The sequence below is a fragment of the Oncorhynchus masou genome, chromosome 32, assembly GCF_036934945.1.
Source record: "Oncorhynchus masou masou isolate Uvic2021 chromosome 32, UVic_Omas_1.1, whole genome shotgun sequence".
In the NCBI taxonomy this organism is placed as follows: domain Eukaryota; kingdom Metazoa; phylum Chordata; class Actinopteri; order Salmoniformes; family Salmonidae; genus Oncorhynchus; species Oncorhynchus masou.
In genome coordinates, this window is record NC_088243.1 from 65,844,513 (window position 1) to 65,853,688 (window position 9,176).

Here is a 9,176-nt window from a genome sequence, read left to right on the forward strand (position 1 = left end):
CCTTTACTCTAGCCTATAACCCTTACCCTAACCCTTATTTTAAACCCAACCCTAACCATAACCTTAGCAAGCAGTTGCTTATCAACAGATAGTGTGTTGACAGTTTGACCTTCTACATCGGACTATCCAAATAAAGTGTGACCTTCTTCCAGGCTATAATCTAACATGAAACGCCTTGAACGATTTCAAATAGTACTTGAACCCAGGTCTGGTGAAACGCCACAATGTTTTTTTTTTCATTCTGCCTCTTTCATCACTGTAAAATAGAATGATTTGCATATCTCGGGAGGTGTCCCCGCTGAGATTTTCTGTGTGTTATCTGTACAAAATTTCCCTCAGTGCACTTTTAATCAGTCAACAGATAGGGGCGGGATTCTTGTGAAAAAAATTAACGGAATACAAAAAAAGTTAATGAGGTTTTTCCTGCACTACACCTCTAGAGGAATGGGTCCACTTAACTGCAATGTCATTATCCAGGAATTAAATGGGGACGCTTGTTTTGCAATGCAATCTATTTAGACTTTAATTGCATGTGAACGGTTCTCCCTACAACAAGGGAGCGAAGGCTCTGCGTGTGACATGATATTCCAACCCATCCAGGAGTTTGAGCTGTTCTCTATTTCTTTAACGAGGAAGGATTCTTTTGTCACATTGTGGGAGGCGAAAGTGCTTGCGTGTCATCAACCTCAGGCAAACAGGTATTGGATGTAACCTAACAGCGTTCCTTTTTAGTGTCCGTATAACTTCTTTTTTTAAATGTTGATTTTATCTTTGACCGTCATTCTAACCCCCGCCCAGCAACTTCACTCCCACTTGTCTCCAGTTCCAAACCCCAACCCTCAGCTTCCCTCAGCCCATGCAGAATAGGTGGTTCGAGTTTGTTGGTTCCCAGTGCAGTGGTAGCTAGACCATAGACTTCTGCTTATGTATCTGGTTCTACTGAGTTACAGTTCATATAAGGAAATCTATCAATTGAAATGAACTCATTAGGCCCTAATCTATGGATTTCACATGACTGTGAATACAGATATGCCTCTGTTGGTCACAGATACCCCCCCCCCCCAAAAAGAAAGTAGGGCATTAATCAGAGAACCAGTCAGTATCTGGTATGACCACCATTTGCCTCGTGCAGCGCGAAACATCGCCTTCTCATACAGTGGATCAGGCTGTTGATTGTGTCCTGTGAAACGTTGTCCCACTCCTCTTCAATGATTGTGCGAAGTTGTTGGGTATTGGCGGGAACTGAAACATGCTGTCGTACACGTCGATCCAGAGTATCCCAAACATGCTCAATGGGTGACATGTCTGATGAGTAGAGGTCGACTGATTATTGGAGGACCAAAAAAGCCTAGGCCGATTTTTATTTATTTATTTGTAATAACGACAATTACAACAATACTGAATGAACACTTATTTTAACTTAATATAATACATCAATAAAATCAACTTAGCCTCAAGTAAATAATGAAACATGTTCAATTTGGTTTAAATAATGCAAAAACAAAGTGTTGGAGAAGAAAGTAAAAGTGCAATATATGCTATGTAAGAAAGCTAACGTTTCAGTTCCTTGCTCAGAACATGAGAACATATGAAAGCTGGTGGTTCCTTTTAACATGAGTCTTCAATATTCCCAGGTAAGACGTTTTAGGTTGTAGTTATTATAGGAATTATAGGAATATTTCCCTCTATACCGTTTGTATTTCATTAACATTTGACTATTGTGTAACAGTATAGCTTCCGTCCCTCTCCTCGCTCCTCCCTGGGCTCGAACCAGCAACACAACGACAACAGCCACCATCGAAGCAGCGTTACCCATGCAGAGCAAGGGGAACAACTACTAGAAGGCTCAGAGTGAGTGACGGTTGAAAAGCTATTAGCGCGCGCTAAATAGCTAGCCATTTCACTTCGGTTACACCAGCCTCATCTCTGGAGTTGATAGGCTTGAAGTCATAAACAGCGCAATGCTTGACGGACAACGAAGAGCTGCTGGCAAAACGCACGGAAGTGCTGTTTGAATGAATGTTTACATGCCTGCTTCTGCCTACCACCGCTCAGTCAGATACTTAGATACTTGTATGCTTGTATGCTCAGTCACATTATATGCGACGCAGGACACGCTAGATAATATCTAGTAATATTATCAACCATGTGTAGTTAACTAGTGATTATGATTGATTGTTTTTTATAAGATAAGTTTAATGCTAGCTAGCAACTTACCTTGGCTTACTGCATTCGCGTAACAGGCAGTCTCCTTGTGGAGTGCAATGAGAGAGAGGCAGGCCGTTATTTTGTTGGACTAGTAAACTGTAAGGTTGCAAGATTGGATCCCCGAGCTGACAAGGTGAAAATCTGCCGTTCTGCCCCTGAACGAAGCAGTTAACCCACCGTTCCTAGGCCGTCATTGAAAATAAGAATGTGTTCTTAACAGACTTGCATAGTTAAATAAAGTTTAAAAAAAAATATATATTTTTTTTAATCGGCGCCCAAAAATACAGATTTCCGATTGTTATGAAAACTTGAAATCGGCCCTAATTAATCTGCCATCCCTTTAAATCGGTCGACCTCTACTGATGAGTAGGCAGGCCATGGAAGAACTGATACATTTTCAGCTTCCAGGAATTTATATAGATCCTTGCGACATGGGGCTGTGCATTAGCATGCTGTCTGCCACCATCACCTCATGTTTCAGCATGATAATGCACGGCCCCATGTCGCAAGGATCTGTATAAATTCCTGGAAGCTGAAAATGTCCCAGTTCTTCCATGCACGACAATTGGCCTCAGGATCTCATCACGGTATCTCTGTGCAATCCAATTGACATCAATAAAATGCAATTGTGTTCATTGTCGGTAGTGCCTGCCCATACCATAACCCCACTGCCACCATGGGGCACTATGTTCACAACGTTGACATCAACAAACCACTTGCCCACACAACGCCAAATATTCTGTCTGCCATCTGCCCTGTACAGTTGAAACCGGGATTCATCCGTGAAGAGCACATTTCTCCAGCGTGCCAGTGTCCATTGAAGGTGAGCATTTGCCAACTGAAGATGGTTATGACGCTGAACTGCAGTCAGGTCAAGACGCTGGTGAGGACGACAAGCACACAGACAAGCTTCCTTGATACTGCTTCTGACAGTTTGTGCAGAACACCTTCGGTTGTGCAAACCCACAGTTTCATCAGCTGTCCGGCTGGCTGGTCTCAGACGATCCTGCAGGTGAAGAAGCCGGATGTGCAGGTCCTTGGCTGATGTGGTTACACGTGGTCTGCGGTTGTGAGGCTGGTTGGATATACTGCCAAATTCTCGAAAACAATGTTAAAGGCGGAGAAATGGTAGAGAAATTACCATTAAATTATCTGGCAACAGCTCTGGTGAACATTCCTGCAGTCGGCATGCCAATTGTATGCTCCCTCAGAACTTGAGACATCTGTGGCATTTTGTTGTGTAACAAAACTACACATTTTAGGGTGGCCTTTTATTGTTCCCAGCTTCTTGATATGCCACACCTGTCAGGTGGATGGATTGTCAATGGAGAAATGCTCATTAACAGTGACGTAAACAAATGTGCGCACAGCAGCTTAGAGAAAAAAGCTTTTGTGTGTATGGGACATTTATGGGATCTTTGATTTCAGCTCATGAAACATGGGACCAACACGTTACATGTTGCATTTCTATTTTTGTTCAGTGTATATTTGAACATTTGTTTTTGAAAATACACAGCTTGATAGACGTGTAGGCTATTTCCACAGCCAATTAGATACAACTATTCACAAAGGAAGGGAGAGAGAGAGAGACAACTGCAAGTGAGCTCTCACATTTTTCAACATGTTGGAGTTAGATAAACTTTGATTTTTTTTGGCAGGGACATATACATATACTACTACATATACTACATATATACATATACTACTACCCTCCACAGCATAACCTTCACTCCAGATCAAAACTCCAGACCTACAACCTAATTTTGGACAGAATTACCTGGAAAGATTACTACTACCAAGGATTCCTTTTTCTAAGCTATACAGAGGGTGCTCTAGCAAACAAAGAGCAGAGACCTGAGGACACCTTCCAACCAGGAACTGAGACAGACCAGATACAACTTCAATTCGCACTCAGGTATGAAATGAGCGGTGTCGAAGCCTTTGAGCCCAACTAATGGCAGGAGTCTCACAGGCTACCCCACCCTAATCCAGAGGTCTTTGAAGTCCTCTCCCGCTGTTCAGAGACAATTCACTGGCATTTTCTACAATAAATCTGCCTCCAGAAATAAAAGCTTCTCCCAAATGGGTGTGACACCTACTCCTGTTGCCTGCTGCACTGCTGCTTGGATTCTACCTGACGATCTGATCACCGCCTGCCCTGTCTTGTCTCGCCCTGTCTGGTACTGGTACCCCCACCACATTCCCCCTCTCTCCCGAGCGTTTGCTTGCCTCCAGCAAACAGGCACTGCTGAGGTGACTGATTCTGAACTTACAATGGCTAGCCCCAAGTTGTTATATTTCTTCTCTTGTGCATTTCACTATTTTACTATTTGCCTCATGACTCCTGCATGCTTTGTTGACTATGAACTTTCTTGTTTACCCAACCATGGGACAGACTATGTTGGTTCCCACACTCGGGACTCTGACTCTCTATTGTTTAGACAGACTTTTGGCCTCCCGTCCTATTCTAACCACCTCTCACCGGCTTTGTATTCATGTTACCCGATGAAATTGCTGTACAATATGATCTAACGCACATTCAAATGTCAGAAATGAACACGGCAGAGCTCTGCCTGTCCTGCACCGTGCCTTTATTGTTTTACTGTTGATGATATCTGGAAATGTCCATGTACACCCTGACCCATCTACTGTTGCTAGCTCTGATATCTGCTTCACTGATTTCTGCTCTCGTGAAAGCCTGGGTTTTCTGTACGTTAACACTAGAAGCATATTACCTACAATGGACCAATTGAAAGTGTAGGTTCACAGCTCCAATCCAGAAGTGTTTGTCATTACTGAGACAGGGTTAAGGAAGAGTGTTTTGAATACTGATGTTAACCTTTCTAGTTATAACCTTTTTTGTCAAGAGAGATCTTCCAAAGGTGGGGAGTGGCAATCTTTACCAAGGATCACCTTCAGTGCTCGGTTGTCTTCACCAAGTTTGTTCCCAAACAATTTGATTTGCTGATTTTAAGCATTAAACTTTCAAATAGCTCTTTGTTGACTGTTGCTGGGTGTTATCGTCCTCCATCAGCACCGGCCTGTATCCTACCCGCCCTAAGCTCTCTCCTGGCCCCTTACACTAAGTCTGAATGTGTCCTGCTAGGTGACCTAAACTGGGACATGCTTAAACCACCTGACCATGTCCTAAAGCAATGACCTCCCTAAATCTTTCTCAGATTATTACCAATTCCACAAGACATGACTCCAAACACCCAGAAAAGGCTACTCTCCTCGATGTTATCCTCACAAATAATCCTGGTAGGTATCAGTCTGGTGTTTACTTAAAGGTTAAATAAAAAAAATATATAAAAAAATACTGTAATACTGTAATAAGTGATCATTGTTTTACAGCCTGTGTTCGTAATGGCTGCTCAGTAAAATTACCTGCCTTGATTTGTCATAGACGCTTGGTAAAAAACTTTCATGAGCAAGTCTTCCTTCATGACCCGGCCTCTGTAAATTGGTATAGGATCAGCTTGATCCGCTCTGTCAAAGACACTTGGACCTTCACCTTGATATTTTCAGTGGTATTGTTAACCAACACCCCCATGAAGAAAATTACAATTAAAAACAGGTTCAGCTCCTGGTTCGACCTTGATTTTGCAGAGTTACTCCACCTCAAGAATTGCATTTGGTGAAGGCTCGGCACACGCATACTCAGGCTGGCTGGCTCTCATTCAGGCAAATGAGAAGTAAGTGCACTCAGGCTATCCCAAAGGCCTAAGTTAGTTACTTTCAGGAGCAGTTCCCTCTCTGTGGGTCTAACCCCAAAAAGTTCTGGAAAATGGTTTAAAGACATGGAGAATAAACCCTCCTCCTCACAGCTGCCCATGTCCCTTAAAGTTGATGATATGGTTGTTACTGACAAGAAGCACATGGCTGAGCTCTTTATTCACCACTTCATTAATTTAGGATTCCTATTGGACTCAGCCATGCCTCCTTGCCCGTCCAACATTTCCTCATCTCCCACCCCTTCTAATGCGACTCGCCCCGATACTCATCCCTCTTTTTCCCCTGCCCCGCTACAAGGTTTCTCCCTGCAGGCGGTCACTGAGTCCGAGGTGCTAATGGAGCTCCTTAAACTTGACCCCAAAGTCAGATAGTTTAGACCCTTTCTTCTTTAAGGTTGCCGCCAAGCCTATCTCTAACCTTTTTAACCTGTCTCTCCTCTCTGGGGAGGTTCCCATTGCTTGGAAGCCAGCCACGGCATCCTTTATTGAAAAGGGGAGATCAAGCTGATCCTAACTGTTTTAGGCCTATTTCTATTTTGCCATGTTTATCAAAAGTGTGGGAAAATCTTGTCAATAATCAATTGACTGGCATTCTTAATGTCTATAGTATTCTCTCTGGTATGCAATCTCATTTCCACTTAGTGCTGCTATTTTTATTGACTTGGCCATAGCTTTTAATACGGTAGACCATTCCGTTCATGTAAGCCGGCTAAGGAGTATTGGTGTCTTTGAGGGGACATTGGCCTGGTTTGCTAACTACCTCTATCAAAGATGGCAGTGTATAAAGTCAGAACATCTGCTGTCTCAGCTACTGCCTGTCACCAAGTGTGTACCCCAAGGCTCGATCCTAGGCCCCAAGCTCCTCTCAATTTACATCAACAACATAGCTCAGGCAGTAGGAAGCTCTCTCTTCCATTTATATGCAGATGATACAGTCTTATACTCAGCTGGCCCCTCCCTGGATTTTGGGTTAAGCGCTCTACAACAAAGCTTTCTTAGCGCCCAACAAGATTTCTCTGCCCTTACCTTGTTCTGAACACCTCCAAAACAAAGGTCATGTGGTTTGGTAAGAAGAATGCCCCTCTCCCCACAGGTGTGATTACTACCTCTCTAAGGGTTTAGAGCTTGAGGTAGTCACCTCATACAAGTACTTGGGAGTATGGCTAAACAGTATACTGTCCATCTCTCAGCACATATCAAAGCTGCAGGCTAAAGTTAAATCTAGACTTGGTTTCCTCTATCATAATTGCTTCTCTTTCGCCCCAGCTGCCAAACTATCCCTGTTTCAGATGACCATCCTACCCATGCTAGATCCCTGATCATTTATAGATCGGCAGGTAAGGGTCCTCTCGAGCGGCTGGATGTTCTTTACCAATCGGCTATCAGATTTGCCACCAATGCTCCTCATAGGACACATCACTGCACTCTATGCTCTATGGTCATCTATGTATACCAGTCGCAAGACCCATTGGTTGATGCTTATTGATAAAACACTCTTAGGCCTCACTCCGCCCTATCTGAGATATTTACTGCAGCCCTCATCCTCCACATACAACACTCGTTCTGCCAGTCATATTCTATTAAAGGTCCCCAAAGCACACACATGGGTCGCTCGTCTTCTCAGTTCGCTGCAGCTAGCGACAGGAACGAGCAGCAACAAACACTCAAACTGGTCAGTTTTATCTCAATCTCTTCATTCAAAGACTTAATCATGGACACTTTTACTGACCTTTGTGGCTATTTGTTGACTATGTATGTATTGTTGTCTCTACCTTCTTTCCCTTTGTGCTGTTGTCTGTGCCCAATGCTGTTTGTACACTGTTTTGTGCTGCTACCATGTTGTGTTGCTACCATGTTGTTGTCATGTTGTGTGCTACCATGCTGTGTTGTCATGTATTATTGCCATGCTATGTTGTTGTCTTAGGTGTCTCTTTGTGTAGTGTTGTCTCTCTTGTCGTGATGTGTGTTTTGTCCTATATTTTTAGGACAAAACATTGTCCCCGCAGGAGGCCTTTTGCCTTTTGGTAGGCCGTCATTGTAAATAAGAATTTGTTCTTAACTGACTTGCCTAGTTAACTAAAGGTTAAATAAAATAAAAACTAGTTGTGAAGTGCATTAGCAAAAAGCTTTGTCCTTTTTTTTTAGAACAAAATTATATTTACGACTTGGCTGTTTACTACATCACCCTGGCCCTCCCAGTCAACACCACCAGTTGATTGAGAGATGGCTCTCAACACATCCACAATATGGTGATTACTAATAACACAGTATAGCAGAAATGTCCAGTAAAGCGACACCCTTTTCATTCCATGTGTCACTGATGAACTGTGCCTCAACTCTGCCTATTTCTACAGATGGACTGGAGATGCTTTTGCCAGACGCCAGCCTCAGTCGTTTGATGTGGAGACCATAATTGGCTAGGTTTTTATCTAAAGTGTTCAAACTTCAACATAGTACCTGTTTGTGTATCAGATATTACCTATCTTAACTGCCATTGATAATCGAACTGTGATTGTGTATGTGTTCACAGACACATGTAAGGAGCAAGCCAAAAAGCTAGGCCAAATCAGCGGGGGCAATTTCTCACCACAATGCCTACTCCACCCATGCTCTACCAATGTTTTCTAGCACACAGCTTTGACCTACTACAGTAGCGATGTTGCTATTGTACTTCAAACTATGTCTTGGCAGTTTGTATAGGATTCAAACATTCTCAAACAGCCTAATACTCTTCAGAGGGATAATGGACTTTACAGTGCCCTGCTATTACAATTATGTATACCGAGATTATATATGTCTATAAATATATATATATATATATATATATATATATATATATATATATATATATATACAGTACCAGTCAAAAGTTTGGATGCACCTACTCATTCAAGGGTTTTTCGTTATTTTTGCTACTTTCTACATTGTAACGAAATATATATATATACTGTATATATATATACAGTACCAGTCAAAAGTTTGGATGCACCTACTCATTCACCTACTCATATAAATATATATATATATATACTGTATATATATATACAGTACCAGTCAAAAGTTTGGATGCACCTACTCATTCAAGGGTTTTTCGTTATTTTTGCTACTTTCTACATTGTAAAATAATAGTGAAGACATCAAAACTATGAAATAACACATGGAATTATGTAGTAAACCCCCCAAAAGTGTTAAACAAATCAAAATATATTTTATATTGTACATTCTTCAAAGTAG